The following is a 25,615-nucleotide window of genomic DNA, read 5'->3' as shown; positions in this document are numbered from 1 at the left end:
AAATAACATCTTACTTCAGGGCCTGGAAGGCATGTGACTGCGGGACATGTGACTGCGGGACATGTGACTTCGGGACATGTGACTGCGGGACACGTGACTGCGGGGCATCTGACTGTGGGACATGTGACTGCGGGGCACGTTGGGGCACGTGACAGCGGGACACGTGACAGCGGGACACGTGACTGCGGGGCATGTGACTGCGGGCTTCTCCCAACCAGGGCCAGATTTCAGGAAAGGCCACAAAGGCCATGGCCTTGGTCGGCTGCAGGCCGAGGGGTACCTGGACATAAAAGACAGGCTAGTGCAAATGAAAGAGGAGGGTGAAAATGGAGAGCAACACATGAAAAAGGAAACTGATGCTCAAGGAAGCTGTTCATGAAAGAAAGGGGCTGCTGTACATGCATGATGCACATGGAAGAGGGGGCTGCACATGGAATGGGAGGGGCTGCTGTACATGGATAATACACATGGAAGAGGGGGCTGCACATGGAATGGGAGGAGCTGCTGTACATGGATGATACACATGGTAGAGGGGGCTGCACATGGAATGGGAGGAGCTGCTGTACATGGATGTTACACATAGAAGAGGGGGCTGCACATGGAATGGGAGGGGCTGCTGTACATGGATGATACACATGGAAGAGAGGGCTGCACATGGATGATATACATGGAAGAGGGGGCTGCACATGGATGATATACATGGAAGAGGGGGCTGCACATGGAATGGGAGGGGGCTACAGTATATGGATGATACACATGAAAGACGGGGCTGCACATGGAATGGGAGGGGCACTGCGGCCTGCCTCAAGTCTCACAGGTGGTTGTCATAGTTGTCACATTCAAAGCTGGAAACGTCCAGCTGCATTTCTACGGACCTCCTCTGAGAGTCACTGAAGGTTACCGCCAATGACATGCAAGGAGAGAAGCCAGCACTGCTGATCACTGTTTTTATTGCAGAGTAAAGCACAACAACATGGCATATGCATGCATTCATGTGGGTAACATAACAGTGCTGAAAAGTGGTAGCGTGGGTGCTGGCCAGGCACCGAAGCCTGATGGCCGTTTTGCGCAGGACACGCTTCTGCGGAGGCTGAGACTCCAACTTAGTGAGCCGAAGTGGTTGCACTCTACCTATCCTTTACTGTGCCTGCACCGTCTTTCCACTGTAATGCCAACTGCTTTTCACTCCTTTGTCTACTACTACCGCCAATGACCTCAACCAGGGGCCAGAAGTAGACGCATAGCTACCAACTGTCCCTCTTTTGGCGGGACAGTCCCTCTTTGTGAACTAAGTCCCCCTGTCCCTCTTTCCTCCTCATTTGTCCCTCTTTCAGGACTCATGTAGAGATCTATGTAAATATATGTATTTTTCTACAGAAAAATGTGTTGAACTGACTTTAAACTTTATTCCCATCAATTAAATTGATATACCATATTTTTCACAATATAAGATGCTCCGGCATATAAGACGCACCTAGGTTTAGAGGGCAAACATCAGGGGGAAAAAAATGAAATCTGGGTGTGTCTATAATGCAGGTGCATCCTTTGGACCTTTTACCCCCCAGAACTTTAAGCTGCTCTATCTACACTACACTGCCCATCTATACTTCACGAATCCCTGCTGCCCCTGCCAGTTACACACTACACTACACTTATCCCTGCTGCCCCTGCCAGTTACACACTACACTACACTTATCCCTGCTGCCCCTGCCAGTTACACACTACACTACACTTATCCCTGCTGCCCCTGCCAGTTACACACTACACTACACTTATCCCTGCTGCCCCTGCCAGTTACACACTACACTACACTTATCCCTGCTGCCCCTGCCAGTTACACACTACACTACACTTATCCCTGCTGCCCCTGCCAGTTACACACTACACTACACTTATCCCTGCTGCCCCTGCCAGTTACACACTACACTACACTTATCCCTGCTGCCCCTGCCAGTTACACACCACACTACACTTATCCCTGCTGCCCCTGCCAGTTACACACTACACTACACTTATCCCTGCTGCCCCTGCCAGTTACACACTACACTACACTTATCCCTGCTGCCCTACCAACTAAGCTACACAGCAATGCACTACACTACACTACACTGCACTACACTTAACTAAACTACATTAACACTACACTACATTTCACTACACTAACCTACACTACACTTTCACTTTACTACTATACCTGCCCCTTCGGCGCGATCCTCTCCCTCTAGCTACAGGTCCTGGCAGCACATTCCTCTTCTGGTCTTGAAGCGATATCCATGGACACCAGCCACCTGCCTCTATACAGTACCGCCGGGCCCTCCGTCCTCCTGCATACACGTTCACTGGTGGCTCACATACGACAGAGGTGACATGACACATGATGTCATGCGTGAATTGGAAACGGCCGCAGCTTCTAGTGGAAACCAGCCTTAAAGAGACACTGAAGCGAAAAAAAATATATGATATAGTGAATTGGTTGTGTACTATGAATAATTACTAGAAGTTTAGCAGCAAAGAAAATATTCTCATATTTTTATTTTCAGGTATATAGTGTTTTTTCTAACATTGCATCATTCTCTAATATGTGCAGATTACACAACACTCAGCATTCAAAATGATTCTTTCAGAGCAGTCTGTGAACTAATGACCTCTCCTCGGGCAGAGAAAAAGTAAATAGTTCAATAACACTTGAGATAATAAAAGTCAGATAACAGCCCTCTCCACGACTTTGAAAGTCGCAGAGCTTAATTGCTTTTTTGCATAGAGATAACAACTGGAGTTTCTTAACTCTTCCTGTACTGGAAACAATTAGACTGATGTATCTGATCTTAATGTTTTATTTCTTAGCTGTGCTACACATACAAATCATAATATCATCATTTTTTTTTCGCTTCAGTGTCTCTTTAAAGAGACACAAGTAAAAAAAAAAAATATGATATGATTTGTATGTTTAGTACAGCTAAGAAATAAAACATTAGCAACAGAAACATAAGTCAAATATTGTTTCCAGTACAGGAAGAGTTAAGAAACTCCAGTTGTTATCTATGCAAAAAAAACACGTTCAAAGTCGCAGAGGGCTCTGTCTTCTGAAGCTTGTTATCTCAACTGTCAGACACTGTTTTTTCTTTTTCTCTCCAGAGGACAGGTCAATAGTTCACAAGACTGCTCTTTGAAAACATTTAGAATGCTGAGTAGTGTGTAAACTGCAAATAGAGAATGATGCAACGTTATAAACATTCGGCCCGCGGGCCTTAGTTTGAGGACCACTGGTTTAGACTACTATATCACTAATTACAAGCCGTTATTTGCAAAACTAAAATAACAGTAATATACCCTGAGTCATGACACATATATTAAAAAAATATAAGTCCCTAAGGTAAGGTTTTTGTATTTTTTATGTCATTTTTTTTTATTTGGTAACTATAGAGGGGTTGGGAGGGGTGTGTCAAGGGATTAATTAACTGGAGATTTATTCATTTTTATTTAATAAAATGTATGTAGGAATGACTAACTGCATCTCGCTGATGCTGTGGTTATTCGTTACAGGCACTTTGATCGGTGAATAGGAACAAATTCACTGATCAGTGTACTATCTGTCGGCGTGGATGTGCACAGTGGGCAATTGCAGCGAGGTAGTATATCTACGCTCCTGGAGCTAAGATGAAGTCTCAAGGGGCATAGATACACTCTACCCGTTTCAATTACTTAAATTAGAAGATGAAAAATTAACTCCTAGGAGAAAATTTAGGAGAAAAACTTGCAGGAAACCTAAACCGAAAAAAGATTCACTCACCTGGGGCTTCTATGAGCCCCTTGCAGCCGCTCTGTGTCCGCGCCATCAATCAACAATCCTCCCGTCCCCCACAGTGGCTAAGTTTCGTTTTCCAGCAATTTCTCATACTGCGCATGTGCAGGATGCTCCGGTGAACAGGGACGCATGCTGCCAAGGCTGCGCAGGTGTAGTAGCCATTGACTGGCCGGTCGCTGGAAAACAAAACTTAGCCGCAGTGGGGGACTTGGCACAGGGCGGCTGCAGGGGGCTGGCAGAAGCCCCAGGTAAGTGGAACTTTTTTTTTTTTTAGTTCAGTTTAAGTTCACTTTAATTGCATATGGGTCTATGTGATGTGCAGAATAATCCTCGGAATATCTCAGTTTGGGACGCATGAAGCACTTTCAAGTTTTTGGAAGCCGTTCTCTTTTGGGACCCAAAATTCACTTCCCGGCATAACATGTTCCATCCTCGCTGTCTCAAAACCGCGTCTCGTTCCAGATAGCGTAACCGCCAGTCAGCATCATGTCCTATGTGCAATTCAATTAGAGCTGTTCTAATGGAATGAGAGTTGACAGGCTGCTGAACAGATTAGTAAATTACAGGCTGACCATCTCCGCTCGCTGTCCCCCAACAGGCTCGAGTTACTCAATTATCTCAGAAAGTGCGAGCGCTCTCGTTTGTCGGGGGTCTCGGGGGGGCGGAGCGATTGTTTACCTTCTAGAACTGGCTCTCCATTAGCGTGATCCCCCAGGAGGATGAGAAACATCTTTTTCCTTCCAAAGTCAAGAGATTACGTTTTTCATATCGCTTATAAAAGCCAGAGCAGGAGACGAGAAGGCGTTTATTTTTTAATCTCTTGAATGATGACGAGCAGGTTTAATGTCAGGAGTTGTTTTCTTTATATTGGGAAATGAAATTTCTGCTTTTTTGTCCTGGAGTGATCCTGTGATGATGTTGACATTGTTTTCTCGGCATCGTACTTGTGGCCTGATTGCCGTTTGAGAGGTTAAAGTGCGCTTGAGTCGAAGCTGGGGTACGAAATCACACACTTTCCTAAGAAAAGCGAAGCCTTTGGATCCCGATGAGGCTTCCCGCGCCGTCCTCCGGTCCCCCGTTGTTGCCCGCAAACCCTCCAAAGATGCTTCTTGTCAAGCACGAGCTCAGTCGTACTGCATCTGCCTCGGGTATGGCCGTGCCTGTGCAGTAAGGTGAAGCAGCTCCGTGCTACTGGGCAGGTGCAGCTGCAGGGGTATTTGAAACCCGGTGCTGGGTAATAAATGACACCCCTCTCCATGTCCCCTCAAAAAGAAGTGAGTGTGGCGTGATAAGCACACCATGGCGGGTAATGCCAAGTATAGGTAGCCTGGAATAGTTGCCACCAGTATTGGTTTGCCAGGTATAGGTGCCTACAGTATAGGTAGCCTAGTATAGTTGCCCACAGTATAGGTAGCCTAGTATAGTTGCCCACGGTATAGGTAGCCTAGTATAGTTGTCCGCAGAATAGGTAGCCCAGTATATTTGCCCGCAGTATAGGTAGCCTAGTATAGTTGCCCACAGTATAGGTAGCCCAGTATAGTTGCCCGCAGTATAGGTAGCCTAGTATAGTTGCCCACAGTATAGGTAGCCTAGTATAGTTGCCCACAGTATAGGTAGCCCAGTATAGTTGCCTGCAGTATAGGAAGCCCAGTATAGTTGCCTGCAGTATAGGAAGCCTAGTATAGTTGCCCACAGTATAGGTAGCCTAGTATAGTTGCCCACAGTATAGGTAGCCTAGTATAGTTGCCCACAGTATAGGTAGCCTAGTATAGTTGCCCGCAGTATAGGTAGCCTAGTATAGTTGCCTGCAGTATAGGTAGCCTGTAGGTAGCCTAGTATAGTTGCCCACAGTATAGATAGCCCAGTATAGTTGCCTGCAGTATAGGTAGCCTAGTATAGTTGCCTGCAGCATAGGTAGCCTAGTATAGTTGCCTGCGGTATAGGTGTAGCCTAGTATAGTTGCTCGCAGTATAGGTAGCCCAGTATAGTTGCACGCAGTATAGGTAGCCTAGTATAGTTGCCCACAGTATAGGTACCCTAGTATAGTTGCCTGCAGTATAGGTAGCATAGTATAGTTGCCTGCAGTATAGGTAGCCCAGTATAGTTGCACGCAGTATAGGTAGCCCAGTATAGTTGCTCGCAGTATAGGTAGCATAGTATAGTTGCCCGCAGTATAGGTAGCCTAGTATAGTTGCCCACAGTATAGATAGCCCAGTATAGTTGCCTGCAGTATAGGTAGCCTAGTATAGTTGCAGCAGTGTAGGTAGCCCAGTATAGTTGCCCGCAGTATAGGTAGCCTAGTATAGTTGCCCACAGTATAGGTAGCCTAGTATAGTTGCAGCAGTGTAGGTAGCCCAGCATAGTTGCCTGCAGTATAGATAGCCTAGTATAGTTGCCTGCAGTATAGGTAGCCTGGTATAGTTGCCCACAGTATAGCTAGAACAGGGATCCATCAGCCTGGACGTCGGTGGCACGACATTTCAAAACCTACCATAATGGTCGATCAGACGGACTAAGAGTGATAGGCCTGGACAGGATACATAGAACCATACGAGGAGGTAATTATGATCGTTTAACTCTCCAAAAGGAGGCACGGTGGATTTATGATCTAAAGGCCACCTCTCCACCAGGATTAAATGAAACTCAAAGTTTTGCTTCATTCCTGCCACTGTGATGCTAGCTGCTATGGTCGGTCTCCGTGAGACCCGAGTACCACCAGTCTTGGAGCTCCCCCTTGAGTGTGGACGCGGTCGGCCCGCTGGTGCCGTTGTTTGCCATATGTCCCCCATCTCTATAACTATTTTTTAAGTAGTTTTGTAGGTTATCTAAAAAGACCTAATTTCGCTATTGGTTGGTGTTTGGATTTTTTCCAACCCCCCTACACATAGCGTTAGTTATATAGTAGCTGAGTTCATAAATTATTCATATATACATTTTTATGATTATAAGAGTTCTCTTCTCTGTCGATGGCTGTTGAATTAATACTGATTTGTTTACATCATTGTCTGCACTGACCTCTGCTCCCCTGTGCCCGGTCCCCTCCCCGCCGCGTTTGCACGCTATTCGCCGGGCTGACGTAGTCTGTCCTGGTGGGAGTGGCTTATCGCGGCGGGTCGTTGATTGGCTGCGCTGCAGGATTAGAGGCTCAGAATGAATGAGTGAGTTAGCCACGCCCCTCTGAGGAAGCCGGAAGTGGAAACCGGCGAAACATGTCAGGTTTGGCGTGTTCGCGCTGATGGAGTCTGGCCGACCGGTGGATCCCTCAGTCCGCTCTTTCGCTCTGGCTGCGCCTTTTTCTGCATATGAGGATCACTACCTATGCCCACTGCAGCAGTATTGGGACCACACTATGGCGGACATTGTTTAGTTGCACAGTGATTGCAAGCGTAACACATGCTTCCAGGTCTGGACACAGTCGTCATTCCTGATTCTTCAACTCCCCTATGATGGTGCCTGGGGGTCCACACAGCTGAATATACAGTCGATCTCGTTCAACAGAGTGGTACAGTATTAATCCATCATCTCATGCTTGTGGAGATTCATGTCGTTTATCCTTGTGTGTGTGACACTGTCACGGTGTGCATAAGGACTTTGATCATTGCACAGCCACACGCAGCCTGACCTATATACCTACCACTACTGTCTGGAAACGGTTACATTGCAAATAACGCATGCTTTTGTGCTGCTCAGCTGCTGTCATTACTAACAGCCATATCCACAGTGTTACGGTATACGGTGTGGACTCTAGTGGAACCCTCGACCACATTTTTCAGCTTGGCCACTTTAACATATACCGCTTTGCTGCTTAAAAATTATACGTGCATGGACAGGATTATGAACTTTGATCCCCCCAATGAGCAACCGAGTGAATGTGTGATGCGTGGATGTGAGACCAGCCGGCCGGTCTGGATTAGACATCAGGCTATTGCATACTCATTTTTAAACATTTTTCTAATGAATTGAATAAAGTTATGATATTTTATTAATATACCGTTTGGCGCATACCTTTCCTTTATTTTGATCCTACTCCTTTTTGATTAAGCCTAGTATAGTTGCACACAGTATAGGTAGCCTAGTATAGTTGCCCGCAGTATTGGTAGCCTAGTATTGTTGCCTGCAGTATAGATAGCCCAGTATAGTTGCCTGCAGTATAGGTAGCCTAGTATAGTTGCCTGCAGCATAGGTAGCCTAGTATAGTTGCCTGCAGTATAGGTAGCCTAGTATAGTTGCCTGGAGTATAGGTAGCCTAGTATAGTTGCCTGCAGCATAGGTAGCCTAGTATAGTTGCCTGCAGTATAGGTAGCCTAGTATAGTTGCCTGCAGTATAGGTAGCCTAGTATAGTTGCCTGCAGTATAGATAGCCTAGTATAGTTGCCTGCAGTATAGATAGCCTAGTATAGTTGCCTGCAGTATAGGTAGCCTAGTATAGTTGCCTGCAGTATAGGTAGCCTAGTATAGTTGCCTGCAGTATAGATAGCCTAGTATAGTTGCCTGCAGTATAGGTAGCCTAGTATAGTTGCCTGCAGTATAGGTAGCCTAGTATAGTTTCCTGCAGTATAGGTAGCCCAGTATAGTTGCCCGCAGTATAGGTAGCCTAGTATAGTTGCCCACAGTATAGATAGCCCAGTATAGTTGCCTGCAGTATAGGTAGCCCAGCATAGTTGCCTGCAGTATAGATAGCCTAGTATAGTTGCCTGCAGTATAGGTAGCCTAGTATAGTTGCCTGCAGTATAGGTAGCCTAGTATAGTTGCCCACAGTATAGGTAGCCTAGTATAGTTGCCTGCAGTATAGATAGCCCAGTATAGTTGCCTGCAGTATAGGTAGCCTAGTATAGTTGCCTGGAGTATAGGTAGCCTAGTATAGTTGCCTGCAGCATGGGTAGCCTAGTATAGTTGCCCGCAGTATAGATAGCCTAGTATAGTTGCCCGCAGCATAGGTAGCATAGTGTAGTTGCCTGCAGTATAGGTAGCCTAGTATAGTTGCCTGCAGTATAGGAAGCCTAGTATAGTTGCCCACAGTATAGGTAGCCTAGTATAGTTGCCCGCAGTATAGGTAGCCTAGTATAGTTGCCCGCAGCATAGGTAGCATAGTGTAGTTGCCTGCAGTATAGGTAGCCTAGTATAGTTGCCTGCAGCATAGGTAGCCTAGTATAGTTGCCCACAGTATAGGTAGCCTAGTATAGTTGCCCGCAGTATAGGTAGCCTAGTATAGTTGCCCGCAGCATAGGTAGCATAGTATAGTTGCCTGCAGTATAGGTAGCCTAGTATAGGTGCCTGCAGTATAGGTAGCCTAGTATAGTTGCCTGCAGCATAGGTAGCCTAGTATAGTTGCCTGCAGCATAGGTAGCCTAGTATAGTTGCCCACAGTATAGGTAGCCTAGTATAGTTGCACGCGGTATAGGTGTAGCCTAGTATAGTTGCTCGCAGTATAGGTACCCTAGTATAGTTGCCTGCAGTATAGGTAGCCTAGTATAGTTGCCTGCAGTATAGGTAGCCTAGTATAGTTGCCCACAGTATAGGTAGCCTAGTATAGTTGCCCACAGTATAGATAGCCTAGTATAGTTGCCTGCAGTATAGGTAGCCTAGTATAGTTGCCTGCAGTATAGGTAGCCTAGTATAGTTGCCTGCAGTATAGGTAGCCTAGTATAGTTGCCCACAGTATAGGTAGCCTAGTATAGTTGCCCACAGTATAGGTAGCCTAGTATAGTTGCCCGCAGTATAGGTAGCCTAGTATAGTTGCCTGCAGTATAGGTAGCCTAGTATAGTTGCCTGCAGTATAGGTAGCCTAGTATAGTTGCCTGCAGCATAGGTAGCCTAGTATAGTTGCCCACAGTATAGGTAGCCTAGTATAGTTGCCCACAGTATAGGTAGCCTAATATAGTTGCCCGCAGTATAGGTAGCCTAGTATAGTTGCCTGCAGCATAGGTAGCCTAGTATAGTTGCCCGCAGTATAGGTAGCCTAGTATAGTTGCCCGCAGTATAGGTAGCCTAGTATAGTTGCCTACAGCATAGGTAGCCTAGTATAGTTGCCCGCAGTATAGGTAGCCTAGTATAGTTGCCTACAGCATAGGTAGCCTAGTATAGTTGCCCGCAGTATAGGTAGCCTAGTATAGTTGCCCACAGTATAGGTAGCCTAGTATAGTTGCCTGCAGTATAGGTAGCCTAGTATAGTTGCCCACAGTATAGGTAGCCTAGTATAGTTGCCCACAGTATAGGTAGCCTAGTATAGTTGCCTGCAGCATAGGTAGCCTAGTATAGTTGCCCACAGTATAGGTAGCCTAGTATAGTTGCCTGCAGCATAGGTAGCCTAGTATAGTTGCCCGCAGTATAGGTAGCCTAGTATAGTTGCCCGCAGTGTAGGTAGCCCAGTATAGTTGCCTGCAGTATAGGTAGCCTAGTATAGTTGCCCGCAGCATAGGTAGCCTAGTATAGTTGCCCACAGTATAGGTAGCCTAGTATAGTTGCCTGCAGTATAGGTAGCCTAGTATAGTTGCCCGCAGTATAGGTAGCCTAGTATAGTTGCCCGCAGTATAGGTAGCCTAGTATAGTTGCCCGCAGCATAGGTAGCCTAGTATAGTTGCCCGCAGCACAGGTTTATTTTTTAATCTCTTAAATGATGACGATCAGGTTCAATGTCAGGAGTTTTTTTCTTTATATTGGATAATGAAATTTCTGATTAATTATCCCATCATGGTGTTGACATTGTTCTCTCGAGATTGTATGTCTGACCTGATTGCCGGTTGAGAGGTTAAAGTGTACGAAGCTCTGGTAAGAAATATCACATACCGCGTTTCCCCTAAAATAAGACATACCGTCAAAATAAGCCCTAGCTGAAATTTCGAGCATGTTTGAAATATAAGCCCTACCCCGAAAGTAAGCTCTAGCGGGAGCCCACATGACACCCCCATGTCACTCAATACAAAGCCAGTAAAGTTAACTTTTTGAAACTACGGTACAATACTGGTATACATTTTTTTTTATAGGTACTGGTAAAGTAGTTAAGAGATTCAGATTGACGGATGACTGTATTGAGAGGCGACTTTAGGCACTTGGTCAGTACAGGCCACAAGGGGCGCTGTGGATACAACTAATGCTCCCATTTCGGCATACGGTATGCGGCTTGCGTACCATATGGACTCCTGATTCCTCTGCTTCAGGCAAACACTCCATGATGCAGTCTCCAGGTGGAAGGTAAAGGCCAGGCTGCACCATGTAAATGTCGGAAATGTCCGGCTCCTTTGCCCACCCCCAGAAGGATCACAGTCAGGCAACTGGTGTTTCTAATTGGGTCAATCATTGCACTCTCTGAGCAGCAGTGAGTGCAGTGATTGGCCCAATAACAGAGCCATGGTCCCTCCCTCAAGACAGTCGGATCCAATCAGAAACACCAATTGCCTGAAATACTGATGCATACAGTATATTGCTGCATGGTTCTGGTCTCCTTCTTCACTTTGATGTACTGCGGCCAGCAACGGGGACACGGCATCCCTGGCAATATAAGACATCCCCTGAAAATAAGCCCTAGCACATTTTTTGGGGGGAAAATATTACAATGAATATAAGACAGTTTTATTTTGGAGGAAACCTCTGGATCCCAATGAGGCTTCCTGTGCTGTCCTTCGGTACCCCGTTGCCGCCTGTGAACCCTCCAAAGATGATCAGGGCTGAGCTTCTAGTAAAGCACGAGTGCAGCCGTACTGCACCTGCCTCGAGTACGGCCGTGCCTGCGCAGTAAGGTGGAGCAGCTCAATGCTACTGGGGAGGCGTGGCCGCAGGGGCGTAACTACAGAGGAGTAGCCCCTGAAAACCAAGGGGGCCTAGAGCTGTAAGGGGGCCCCCAACTACTACTTCATACCTTCCAATAAAGGGGCCCGTCCTTCAGATCAGCTGTTTTTCTGGTTACACTTGTTTTGGGTGGGAAAATTACAATGTCCATACATACTTTTTGACCCTCCAAGGATGGCTCCCCAGTCTGTGAGGGCCACCGGGGGTAGGCAAGGGAAAGAGTATGCACATATTTTTCTTATGAAATCCTTACGGAATGCATGACTAGGGGTGTGACGGGGCATTGTTAGAGGCGTGGCTTAAAGAGTACCCAGGGGCAGCACAGTGGTGTAGTGGTTAGCACTCTCGCCTTGCAACGCTGGGTCCCCGGTTCGAAACCCAGCCAGAGTTTGTACGTTCTCACCGTGTATGTGTGGGTTTCCTCCTGGCACTCCGGTTTCCTCTCACTTCCCAAAAGACATACAGATAAGTTAACTGGCTTCTTCCTAAATTGGGCCTAGACTATGATACATACACTACACGATACATACATAGACATAGGACTATGGTAGGGATTAGATTGTGAGCCCCTCTGAGAGACAGTTAGTGACAAGACAATATACTCTGTACAGCACTGCGGAAGATGTCAGCGATATATAAATACTAAATAATAATAATAGTTATAAATTACAGTTCAGTTTAAACCTAATAAGTTGCCAAGATATATACAATAACACAATAAAGTGTGATTTTCTCACCCCCAGGGTCGGTATTCCACATATGGTCTTGAAATCCCCGCCCCTTGTCTGAAATCGGGCCCGGGACATTTATTTTCCCCTAAAGTTAGGTGCAAAGGATGCTGGGGGATTGATGTCAAAACTCCACGCCCCATGTCCTTCTCCCAGCCTACAACCTCTGTGAAAAGATGCGGAGGAGATATGATCCAATCCAGACAGGCAGACAGACATCTGAAATAAGAATTATAGCAGACAGATAAGACACGCTGCAGCACTTCTGCTGTCTCTTCTCTCTCCTACACACTGTGAAAAGAGAAGTAATTTGATCCAGTCAGGCAGAGAGCAGGGGAGGGAGGGGCAGAGGAAAGAACCAGGCTGGAGGGGAGCACACATGCTGAGGGAGTACTATAGCATGAAAGAAGGAAGTGCTGCTACAGATATAAATGTGAGTCTGTTCAATCCACTGTGATGTACCAGATGTTAACTTAAAGGGGCTCTATAGTGAAAAAGTGTAAAATTTAAAGTACATGTAAACATATACAAATAAGAAGTACATTATTCAGTAAAAGTAAAATAAGACATAAATTACTTTTCTACTATGTTGCTGTCACAGTAGGTTGTAGAAATCTGACAGAACCGACAGGTTTTAGACCAGTTTATCTCCTCATGGGGGTTCTCAAGATTTACTTTATTTTCAAAAACACTTAGTAAATGGCGGTTGCTCCATCCAACTGCCAAAAAACTGAGTAGCGAGCAGGGAGGCTGGCCAGCATATTTGTATAAATCCTTTTCAGAGAATGTCTTTACAAAGAATAAAGGCCATGCTGAGAGTCCCCCATTAGGAGATGGATTAGTCCAAAACCTGTCACTTCTGTCAGATTTCTACTATTTACTGTAAGTGACAGCAACATAAGAGAAAGTAATGTATGGCTCATTTTACTCTGAAAAAAAAGTACTTCTTATTTGTGTGTTTGCACATATTTTAAATTTTACAATTTTTCGTCATAGTGCCCCTTTAATATGTTCATCTAACTGTACACAGGGCCGAATGGAAAAAGGGGCACCCAGAATGGAGCATATGCATACCTCCCAACTTTGAGATAAAAAAGGACACTTAAAGAGCACCTCCAGCCAAAAAAAAACAAAAACTTTGAATGGCAATACATACAGTGGGTTGCAAAAGTATTCGGCCCCCTTGAAGTTTTCCCCATTTTGTCAAATTACTGCCACAAACATGCATCAATTTTATTGGAATTCCACGTGTAAGACCAATACAAAGTGGTGTACATGTGAGAAGTGGATCGAAAATCATACATCATTCCCAAATTTTTTTACAAATAAATAACTGCAAAGTGGGGTGTGCATAATTATTCGGACCCCTGAGTAAATACTTTGTAGAACCACCTTTTGCTGCAATTACAGCTGCCAGTCTTTTAGGGTATGTCTCTACCAGCTTTGCACATCTAGAGACTGAAATACCTGCCCATTCTTCTTTGCAAAACAGCCCCAGCTCAGTCAGATTAGATGGACAGCGTTTGTGAACAGCAGTTTTCAGATCTTGCCACAGATTTTCGATTGGATTTAGATCTGGACTTTGACTGGGCCATTCTAACACATAGATATGTTTTGTTTTAAACTATTCCATTGTTGCCCTGGCTTTATGTTTAGGGTCATTGTCCTGCTGGAAGGTGAACCTCCGTCCCAGTCTCAAGTCTTTTGTAGTCTCCAGGAGGTTTTCTTCCAAGTTTGCCCTGTATTTGGCTCCATCCATCTTCCCATCAACTCTGACCAGCTTCCCTGTCCCTGCTGAAGAGATGCACCCCCCGAGCATGATGCTGCCACCACCATATTTGACAGTGGGGATGGGGTGTTCAGAGTGATGTGCAGTGTTAGTTTTCCGCCACACATAGCGTTTTGCATTTTGGCCAAAAAGTTCAGTTTTGGTCTCATCTGACCAGAGCACCTTCTTCCACATGGTTGCTGTGTCCCCCACATGGCTTGTGGCAAACTGCAAACGGGACTTCTTATGCTTTCTGTTAACAATGCCCTTCTTCTTGCCACTCTTCCATAAAGGCCAACTTTGTACAGTGCACGACTAATAGTTGTCCTATGGACAGAGTCTCCCACCTGAGCGGTAGATCTCTGCAGCTCGTCCAGAATCACCATGGACCTCTTGACTGCATTTCTGATCAGCGCTCTCCTTGTTAGGCCTGTGAGTTTAGATGGACGGCCTTGTCTTGGTAGGTTTACAGTTGTGCCATACTCCTTCCATTTCTGAATGATCGCTTGAACATTGCTCCGAGGGATGTTCAAGGCTTTGGAAATCTTTTTGTAGCCTAAACCTGCTTTAAATTTCTCAATAACTTTATCCCTGACCTGTCTTGTGTGTTCTTTGGACTTCACGGTGTTGTTGCTCCCAATATTCTCTTAGACAACCTCTGAGGCCCTCACAGAGCAGCTGTATTTGTACTGACATTAGATTACACACAGGTGCACTCTATTAAGTCATTAACACTCATCAGGCAATGTCTGCACTCAGATCAAAGGGGGCCGAATAATTACGCACACCCCACTTTGCAGTTATTTATTTGTAAAAAATGTTTGGAATCACGTATGATTTTCGTTCCACTTCTCATGTGTACGCCACTTTGTGTTGGTCTTTCATGTGGAATTCCAATACAATTGATTCATGTTTGTGGCAGTAATGTGACAAAATGTGGAAAACTTCAATGGGGGCGAATACTTTTGCAACCCACTGTATATGTAGTCTATACATATACGTATTGCCATTCAAACTTTTTTTTTTTTTTTTTGGCTGGAGGTGCTCTTTAAGTGTCCTTTCTTATTTCAAAAAGTTGAGAGGTATGCATATGCTCCATCCTGGGTTCTCCTTTTTTCATTCGGCTGTTCTTCTGCTGCTGGATATCAGAAATCTTCCCATGTTCAGCGCCTCTGACTAATTAATTAGCTGCGCTCATGATACAAAGCATGCAGTTTTGTAATAACCTCCCACGATCCTCGTATTAGACGGATGATAACAGAAAATGAGACGCAATTAAATAGAGGAATTAAATGGATTTTTTTTCTCCTGTTGTCTAAATTATTTCATCACTGCTATGAAAAGTCTAAGCTTGAAAGAAATTAACATGATTTGAAAGTTATTAAAAAGAAAATAGAACTGAAACACTTTGAAAAGTAGACAGCTTCCCAGATTTCCTACCTCTGCTTCAGAAACTTCTGTGTGGGAGTGTACTCTTTCCTCTCTCTGCTCTTGTCTACAGATTGCTGTTTAAGTGATAGAAGATCACAGTCCTGCCTGGATCAAATAAGTTTTAGGCCTGGAACCCACTTTTTTTTTTTTGAGCATTTAGGGAGTGCTTTCAATCGCTAGTGATTTTCTTAAATGCTCAGCCAATGTAGATGCAGGGGCGTAGCAATAGGGTTTGCAGAGGTTGTAACTGCATCGGAGCCCTTGGGCCAGAGGGGCCCCGAAGGGCCCTCCCTCAACTTCAGTATTAGCTTCCTATTGGTCCTGTGCTCATAATAATCACTTCTATAGATGCTTTGAATAGTGGTAATCATTAACAAGCTGTTCCCCATCCCCTTCTTGCACCTCTGACACTGTCATTGCCATTGGCAGGTTTTGGTGCGCCATATCAATTGTTATGTATAGAGTGCTTGGGGGTCCCCATTGTAAAACTTGCATCGGGGCCCACAGCTCCTTAGCTAAACCATGGTTAGGGATGGTCGGAATGCCAATTTCCGATTCCGCGGTAAATCCGCATTCCGTCATGTACCGATTACGCTACCAATTTCCGCATTCCAATGCGGAATTTCCGCTGGAAATTGCGGAAATTCCGCCCGACTTTAACATCGATTTTCTCAAAAACTATAAGGTCTTTTTGAAAACTTTTTTTGCATCTGGTTCAGATTCAGAAGATTCTGTTTAATAAACCCTGAAAATTTGGTGTCTCTAGGACTTAAGGGGCTTTGCTATTAACCGCTAAAGTCGGCGGATTTTTACGGTAATGTAAAATGCAGGAAATAGGCAGATGCAGATTTTCTGCATTTTACATTACAGTAAAAATCCGCCGACTTTAGCGGTTAATAGCAAAGCCCCCTTAAGTCCTAGAAACACCAAATTTTCAGGGTTTATTAAACTGAATCTTGTGAACAAGACGCAAAAAAAAGAAAATCGATGTTAAAGTCGGGTGGATTTTCCGCGATTTCCGGCGGAAATTTCCACGATTTCCGTCGGAAATCTGCCTACGGCGCTTGCATTACCGATTTCCGCATTCCGATGCGGAAATGCAATTTCCGATCGGAATTTCAGAAATTGCATTTCCGCGGAATCCGAATGAGCATCCCTAACTACGGTGTAGATGGATGGGACAGATTCCACTAGAGCGATAGCGATTAAGGAAATTACAATCGCAGGACATGCTGCATTTTTGGTTTTTCCATTCTAATGAATTGTATAGGAGCAGGGAAAATTCTCCCAAAATCACTTACAAAACGCTATCACAAATCGCTAGCGATTGCGCTTTTTAGTGGGTTCCAGGCCTAAAGGGAACCTGTACTAAAAAAAAGCCCTCTGGGGGATACCTACCACTGGAGAGGTATGCCTCTGGGTCCCAATGATGCTTCCCTGTCCCCTGTAGCTACGGGGAATCCAGCGCTGCCTCCCCCGCCTGAAACCTCCCCCGACAAGCTTGACAAGCAGTGATATATTTACCTACCGCGATCCTGCGCAGACGCACTAGCGGCTCTTAGTTCAGGTAAGGTGGAAACAGCCGAACACGATCGTATCCGCTCTACTGTGCAGGCGCAAAGGACTCGCGTCTGCGCAGTACAGAGGATATCATCGGGTTTGGCTATTGCCGCCTTATTCCAAACAGAGAGCCGCTAGTGCGTCTGCGCAGGATCGCGGTAGGTAAATAATTACCTCGCCACGGATCGGGGGCTGCAGTGCTGGATTGCCGGGACACCGGAGGATGGCTGACGCCTTGTTAGGATCCCGAGGCTTCCTCCTCCCAAGGAAAGTATCCCCCAGAGGGATTTTTTATACATTACAGGAACTTTTCCTTGAAAAATCTTTACCTTTTCCCGAATTGATCATCAGGGGGGTCTGTGTGGCTGATATGGTGCTGAATCCCCTCCCACTGTGTGATGTCATGACCATGGTCCTGACAGTCCCCCAGGTCCAGCCAGGTATGTGCTGCACCGGCGCTGCATCACTCACCCGCTCTCAGCAGATTAGCGATGGGAGCACCAGCCACACCAGTCCTGCTTCCTCTTTGACTACATTGGCACCTCATGTGACCCGGCAGGACGTTACAGGTCACATGAGGCACCGCTGTAGCCATGGATACAGGACGCTGGACGTGCGGGATGGAGATCCCATCACTGGAACGCTGAGAGCAGGCTGCACATCTAGGGAGGGGGTGTGCAAGGAGGAGGACATTCGCAGAGTCGAGCCGCCTCTTGTGGCCCTGGAGGATGGGATTCACGTTGCTCCAGGGAAGAACCCTCCCCTGTTTTTAGTGTAAACAGGCCCTGAGTGTTTGATACCCACATTGATGCTCAGCAGAAAATGCATCATTGCTAAATAAATTTGTAATAATAAAACCACTTATTGAATACTCAGAAATTGCCCTTATTTATGTACCTCCAGCTTATGGTGCTATTTGTGTTAATTCAGGCGAGCAATCGTATGTTCTTGGCCTTATAACGTCGTTCAGACCATGAGCCTCCTCTATGTCCCCATCTGGCAGCATAATGCTTTGTATAGCTACATTAGAATTGCTTTAGGTCAAGGCGGTCTTAATTCTCCATTTACTGCATCTGCTTTAATAAACGAAAATAAATGTATTTAGCCAGCTATTTTATGTACTGAGTGATCCGATATGCCACATCCGTTTTTTGGGCTGTGTTTTGGAGCCCCAGCTGCTACAGGGCAAGGCGGGGGGTGGGGACATTGCTGAAAAAAAAGACAGAACAAAATATCTAACTCCAATCTTTTTGTGGGTCGTGTTTCCTGTTGAAAAATCAAGAAGCTACTACAGGCATGTCCAAAGTCTGGCCCGGGGGCCAAATGTGGCCCGCTGAGCCTTTTCTTGTGGCCCCTAAAGCTCTCTACAGTTGTTAATACCATGGGCATAACTAGATGGAGCAGCCCCGGTGGCAGCAGGGGGTCCAGAGGCAGGCCCCCCAACCGTCCCGAATCCTGCGGGACTGGCCCCCCAACCGGGGACAGTGTCCCCTCCTGCTTGCAGAGTAAAGTGCGCAGTGGAGCGGGCTGTCATTTAATCTTACCATTGCTCCTTGCGTACCGGTTTTTGGCTTCACTCTACTTCCTGTGACGTCACAGGAAGCAGGAAGAAGAGAAGAGCCAGATGCTGGTACACAAGGATGGACGGTAAGATGACAGCCCGCTCCGTTGCGCACTTTACTCTGCAAGCAGGGGGGACACTGGGGACTCATCAGGAGGAAGGGAGGGAGGAATGTAATGGCGGCCACCCATCCCACATCGGCGCGGTAGGTGCCTCGATCAATTTGTTTTTGCCTCCTCCCCACCCACGGCCACCCTCACCCTCCTCCCCACATCGTTCATTTAGTTTTAGGGATTAATATCAATTTAAAAAAATGTTTTTTGTGGGCGTGATTAGGGTGTGTGTTGGGGGTTTGGCCTAAGTGTCCCGCTTTCTGATGAGAAAATGTTGGGAGGTATGCCAGAGGTAACCTTCCCTTTCTCTGATACTCCAGATCGGGTAGATTTGTGGCTACACATGTTACAGATGTGAAGATTCTGATGGCAACACTTGTTTTTTGACCCTTGTGAGATGAACCTCCATGTTGTGAGGAAGGGGCAAGGTAAGGGTTGTGAACATTAAGGAGGCTCCATCAAAGTTTTGCTGGGGGCCCCCATGAATTTTTAGTTATGCCCCTGGTTAATTCCATGCAGCCTCCAGGCTGTAACTGAGGTGCCCCATGCAGGTGCCACCTTGTATCACCTTTCTGCTCCGCCCCCTTTGCTTGAATGTAGGGTATCAGCCGCCACTATACCAGCAGCAGTAACAGCCACTGATTAGCAGCTGCCACTGTGCCAGCAGCAGTAACAGCCACTGATTAGCAGTCACCTCACCACTGTGCTAGCAGCAGTAACAGCCACTGATTAGCAGTCACCACTGTGCTAGCAGCAGTAACAGCCACTGATTAGCAGCCGCCACTATGCCAGCAGTAGTAACAGGCACTGATTAGCAGCTGCCACTGTGCCAGCAGCAGTAACAGCCACTGATTAGCAGCCGCCACTCTGCCAGCAGCAGTAACAGCCACTGATTAGCAGCTGCCAATGTGCCAGCAGCAGTAACAGCCACTGATTAGCAGCCGCCACTGTGCCAGCAGCAGTAGCAGCCACTGATTAGCAGCTGCCACTATGCCAGCAGCAGTAATAGCCACTGATTAGCAGCCACTGTGCCAGTAGCAGTAACAGCCACTGCATAGGAAGTGGGGTAGAACGTCAGTTTAAAGCCAGTGTGTTCTGTGCTTTCCGTTCCCCATTGGTTTCTTTTTCCGGATGGTGCAGTCGGGCTCCGGTCCAGGTGCGTGGGCCGGATGATCCGGACCCAAAAAATAGAGCATGTTGGAAAAGTGTCCGGAGTCCGGATCCAATCCGGCTCCGTTCTGTACGGAACGGACGCGTGTGTACGGCCAGGGGCGCCGCGAGGCATAAAGCGAACCAAGCGGTCGCTTGGGGCCTCACAATCTTAGGGGCCTCGGCGGCTCCGCCGCTGACATTACACCGGGCTGGCACTGGCAGAGCAGAGCAGGGCTACAGGAAGATGGCCGCCGCCGAAGCCCTGCTCTGGAGACTATGTCTCCAGTACAGGGCTTCGGGTGGCCATCTTCCCGACCCGTAGCCCTGCATGAATCAGCGCGGGAGATTGGAGGAGGAAGCCAGGGAGGGAGCTCCGTGGGAACTGCGCGCCTGAGGAGCCGGCCGGGAGAGGAGACCAGGGAGAGAAGACTTCTGCCAGTGCCAGCCTGCCAGGTGAGTAAATTCTTTTCTTTTTGCAGCCGCAGCCCTAATTGCGATTGATTTCTGCTGAACTGTGCCCTAATTGCATTTGATATCTGCTGAAAATGTGGCCCTAATTGCGATTGATTTCTGCTGAACTGTGCCCTAATTGCGTTTGATATCTGCTGAAAATGTGGCCCTAATTGCGATTGATTTCTGCTGAACTGTGCCCTAAATGCGTTTGATATCTGCTGAAAATGTGGCCCTAATTGCGACTGATTTCTGCTGAACTGTGCCCTAAATGCGTTTGATATCTGCTGAAAATGTGGCCCTAATTGCGATTGATTTCTGCTGAACTGTGCCCTAAATGCGTTTGATATCTGCTGAAAATGTGGCCCTAATTGCGATTGATTTCTGCTGAACTGTGCCCTAATTGCGTTTGATATCTGCTGAAAATGTGGCCCTAGTTGCGATTGATTTCTGCTGAACTGTGCCCTAATTGCATTTGATATCTGCTGAAAATGTGGCCCTAATTGCGATTGATTTCTGCTGAACTGTGCCCTAATTGCGTTTGATATCTGCTGAAAATGTGGCCCTAATTGCGATTGATTTCTGCTGAACTGTGCCCTAAATGCGTTTGATATCTGCTGAAAATGTGGCCCTAATTGCGATTGATTTCTGCTGAACTGTGCCCTAAATGCGTTTGATATCTGCTGAAAATGTGGCCCTAGTTGCGATTGATTTCTGCTGAACTGTGCCCTAATTGCGATTGATTTCTGCTGAACTGTGCCCTAATTGCGTTTGATATCTGCTGAAAATGTGGCTCTAATTGCGTTTGATTTCTGCTGAACTCTGCCCTAATTGCGTTTGATTTCTGCTGAAAATGTGCCCTAATTGCGTTTGATTTCGGCTGAAAATGTGCCCTAATTGCGTTTGATTTCTGCTGAAAATGTGCCCTAATTGCGTTTGATTTCTGCTGAAATGTGGCCCAAATTGCGTTTTTATTTTCTGGTGTCTGGGGTAACTGTTGCTGCATTTATTATTTAATGGTCATAGTTGGCTATATTTGCTGTGCTACGGTTAAGCTTCGCCCATACAATGTCATGGCCGCGCCAATCTTTCGGCGCGCTACGCGCGCCTCAATCACCCCAACATCCATTTTTTCCCCGCAAACAGCCCCGCCCCAATCCGCCCTCCTGCTCCACCCACATGTCATGGCCACGCCCACTTATGCGGGATAGCCACACCCACGCAGGATAGGGTCTCTTGCTACAGTCCGCTTGGGGCCACAAAAACCTTAGCTGCACCCCTGTGTACGGCCACATACACTTTGCATTGCTCTGCGGAACGTACGTTCCGTTTGTACAGTATACGGTCCGGATCCGATCAGGCGAATCCGGACAGCGAACACTAATGTGAACCAGGCCTAACAGTCACTGATTAGCACTGCAGCTGCCACTATGCCAGCACTATGCCTGCATATTGAAAGGGACATGCTAACTGCACACAAAGCTGCTGAGGCGCCAGGTGCTATCTGGACATACTGCTGTTGTGTGCTCCGTCCTGTAATTGCCTGATGAAGCGGGTTTGACCTGCGAAACGCGTTGCGATCTTTTTTGGAGTATACCAATAAATGTTCCTTTTGTGAATACACAGTTGTTGTGTCTGCCTGTGGGAGGTGAGTCCACCACTGCCTCCGAAGCAATAGTTTTAAATTTTTAAATATTGTTTTTATTCTTTTGGCGCCTCTGTTCCTGATCATAATACTGATTGTATCCACCTTTGGTGGAGGGGGATACCCCTTCTTGTTTTTTCAAGCCTACAGAGAGCGACTTCTTAATCCTGAGTGGGGACAGGCTAATCTCCTCACCTGCCTATACAGTGGTTACCTGGAGGTAACCCTGGTTTGTGAGTATACATCTCATACTCTTTATAATTACCCAATTAACTTGACATACTACACCATATCGGGCTCTCGGTTCTTCTCTTCTTCAAAGTTGTTTTATGTCTGTGAATGGACATTTTATTTATACATTTATATGATTGATGTTGAAGTGCTTTCAAGAAGCCCACACAAGCCCAAAGCATCTGCAATCTGACCGTTTACCAGGGTCAAAAACACCTTTTCCCACCACAAACTTCCCTCAAGACTAAAACTTAGGGTGCGTACAGACATGCGACTATAGTCGTTTGAAACGATCGTTACCGACGGCATTGCCCGACAATCGTTTGTAAAAAGTGCACAAACGATCATTAAAACGACCGACCAACGAGATATGTCGTTGGTAAAGAACGATCCATTCTGCCAGATCTTTTTCAACGACCATCGTTCAAAAAGTAATGTCTGTACAACGATCGGTCGTTGATCATTCGTTCTCAAAGCTTTGCACATGCTCAAACAGTTCTTTTTGACACTTGTGTTTGAAATCAGTTTATACATCATGTTGCGCACGCAACGCTCGTTCCATGATCGTTCGTACACGAACGATGTTCAAAGTAGCTTTTCTTCAAACGATCATCGGCCGATACCTCCTTTAACATCGTTCGTCGTTCAGAACGAACGATCGTTATCGTATGTCTGTACGTACCCTTACTTTCATACTGAGCTGGTTGGGTGTTTGAGAGGCATCGTTTGCTGCTTTTTGCTCCGTCGTATCCCTCCCAAGATTTAACTGGCAGCTGTGTCCAGTCACTAAAAATAGAATACTTGTCATTTTTTTTTTTTTTTGCTATGCCCTCTATCAGGTGGTGCTCTAGGCAGCTGCCTGTTTTGTCTTCAGTTGCTTATGTCTAATAACAGCCCTGGAGAACATACAGTAAACGCAGCAAACCTTAACCAAATTATTTTATAATGTGTCTGCTATTAAAGGGGTTCTGGGGAGGGGGGGGTATTAAGGAAAAAGAAACAGACACTTACCTGGGGCATCTACCGGCCCCCTGCAGCTGTAATGTCCCGCGCCGTCCTCCAAAGATCCTCCGTTCCCCGCCGCCGGTCCCGGTCAAATTACGATTCTAATAAGACTGTGGCTGTGCGGCCATGGCCCCATGCGTGCCCGTTCCTGTGCGCGGCATCAGGAGCTTGCAGTACAAGCGCAGTACAAGAAAACTTCGTACTGTGCCTGCGCAATAAACTCCCAATGACGCGCCTGGGAGCGAGCACAATTGATCTTGTTAGATGGATATCAGACCGGGACCGGTGGCGGGGAACCAAGGAGTGTAGGAGGACGGCGCAGGACATGACAACTGCAGGGGGCCGGTAGAAGCCCCAGGTAAGTTTCCGTTTTAATTTTCAAACCCACCCCTCCCCCCACAGGACCCCTTTAAAGCATCCCTGAAGTGTGGGCAGCCAGACAACTGGTACTTTTAAAAGGCCAATAAATATGGCAGCCAGGGGCGTAACAATAGACCCTGCAAGGGATGCCTCCGCAGGGGGGCCCAGAAGCCACAGGGGCCGTGGGGGAAAAAGTTTGAGAGACTGACAACTAAGGGTATGGATAGAAAAAACATATTCTGCTCTCGCACCATTGTTATATTGACTGCATGTGTCCACCACACAGATAAGGACTCATACATACTCTGAAATTTGTACACTGTCCCTGCTCCCTAGGGTTCGTAAAAACATCTGTCTCTCACTGCTGCAAAGTTCTGATCACTTCATATACAACCTTACAAACAAAGGAGTCACATTTTGAAAAAAAGTTGTAGACTGTCCCTTAATTCCTCAGAAGAGATGGCTAGATTCTTATCACACACAGGCTAGTGACCTTATGGCCTCTGATTACGTTTACAACACAGCAGAGTGGGTAAGATTGATGTCTGACTGTCACTGCCTCATTGAAAGCTTGTTGTGTCATAGGAGTCCAAGATCCTTTAATAACAGTATCAATCAGTGACATTCTGAATGTTTTGCCAAAGTTACATTGATACTATATCTTATGTACAGCATGTCATTGTTGTTCCTCCATATAGCATGTGCTCTCATGTAGTAAAATAATACGGCTGTGTGTCTATGTATGTACTGGGAGCAGGAAGGGACTTGTCGGCTGCAAGGGGCTGGAGGAAGCCCCGGGTAAGTAAATCTAGGGGTAAACTGCATGGGGAAAACACATTGATCCTCAGTTTTCCTGTGCAGAAAGCAAGGGGGTGGGGGCCTCCAAAGTTTCGCAGGGGGCCCAGTGATGTCTAGTTACGCCCCTGATGGCAGCCTCCATATATCTCTCACTTCAGGTGTGCCCTAAAGTACACCTGATCCTGAGCTCAGCTTAGGTAGCTTTGCCTTTGGTCAGGTATACTTAAAAGGGACTCCGAGCGCCTCTCATGGGCATGCCTTTAAGCCAGATGACTTTCAACAAAGTCGTGCTATGACCCCTCTGGAGGAGTCTCTTGCAATGGCCATGCGTGTCACTTCCTCTTCCTGCTTCAATCAGTGAAGCACTTGTCTAACAGAGAAGACAGGGGTGACCCGGAAGTTATAAAATAGCTAAGATGGCAGCCGCGATTTTTAAATTGAAATCGAACGAAAATTATTTGGCGATTCAGGCATCAAATGAAAGAGAGCACAAGCTACAGAAAGGTATGCCTCTTTAAAGGGAAGATCCGCGCATGATATAAAAAACAAACTGCACTTACCTGGGGCTTTTTCCAGCTCCTGGCAGTAGATCGGTGCCCTTGCCGCAGCTCCTCTCCCTCCGGGCGTCCAGCGGTGAAGAAGCCTCGGCTTCTGGATCGGCTTCATGTGCGATCCACGGCGCGGGTCACATGGTGTAAGTGATGTCATCGGGTCTCTACTGTGCAGGCACAGTAGTTCTGCGCCTGCGCAGTAGAGACCCGATGACGTCTCTACGCCATGTGACCCCCCGCCGTGGAGCGCACAGAAGCCGACCTGTAAGCCGACCTGGCGAGGTCGGCTTCTTCACCGCTGGATGCCGGGAGGGAGAGGAGCTGCGGCGAGGGCACCGATCGACTGCAGGAGCTGGAAGAAGCCCCAGGTAAGTGCAGTTTGTTTTTTATATCCTGCGCGAACCTTCCCTTTAAGTACTTTGCAGTACTGGTCGGAGTCTTAAAGGCATGCCCATGAGAGGTGCTCAGAGTTCCTTTAAGTGCTAAACCAGCCTTGCCTGGATCAAACACGTTTAAAGGAGTTATGAGGTGACAAAAAATGTAGTTTTACTTACCTCATGCTTCTTCCGGGCCCTAGAAGTCATTTGGGTCCTTTGGTGCAGCTCCCGTCTTCTCCTGTCTCTTCTGGCAACCTCTGTAGATTGCCAACCTCCATATGGTTTGGCATCTACT

General features: G+C 46.7%; 1 long non-coding RNA gene across 1 annotated transcript in view; it reads right to left on the bottom strand.

Moving 5' to 3' along the window:
* Positions 1 to 1,001: 1,001 nt before the first annotated feature.
* LOC137518000 (uncharacterized) overlaps positions 1,002 to 25,615 on the bottom strand; it is a 246,625-nt gene continuing 222,011 nt past the window's right edge. Inside the window, exons 2-3 of the long non-coding RNA XR_011020726.1 lie at positions 12,328 to 12,537; positions 1,002 to 2,437 (exon numbers count right to left, since the gene is read on the bottom strand). This is a non-coding gene — a long non-coding RNA (uncharacterized lncRNA). The remainder of the gene's footprint in view (positions 2,438 to 12,327; positions 12,538 to 25,615) is intronic.

This window comes from Hyperolius riggenbachi, chromosome 5, assembly GCF_040937935.1.
Source record: "Hyperolius riggenbachi isolate aHypRig1 chromosome 5, aHypRig1.pri, whole genome shotgun sequence".
Classification (NCBI taxonomy): Eukaryota; Metazoa; Chordata; class Amphibia; order Anura; family Hyperoliidae; genus Hyperolius; species Hyperolius riggenbachi.
This window is presented reverse-complemented; position numbering and strand designations above follow the sequence as displayed.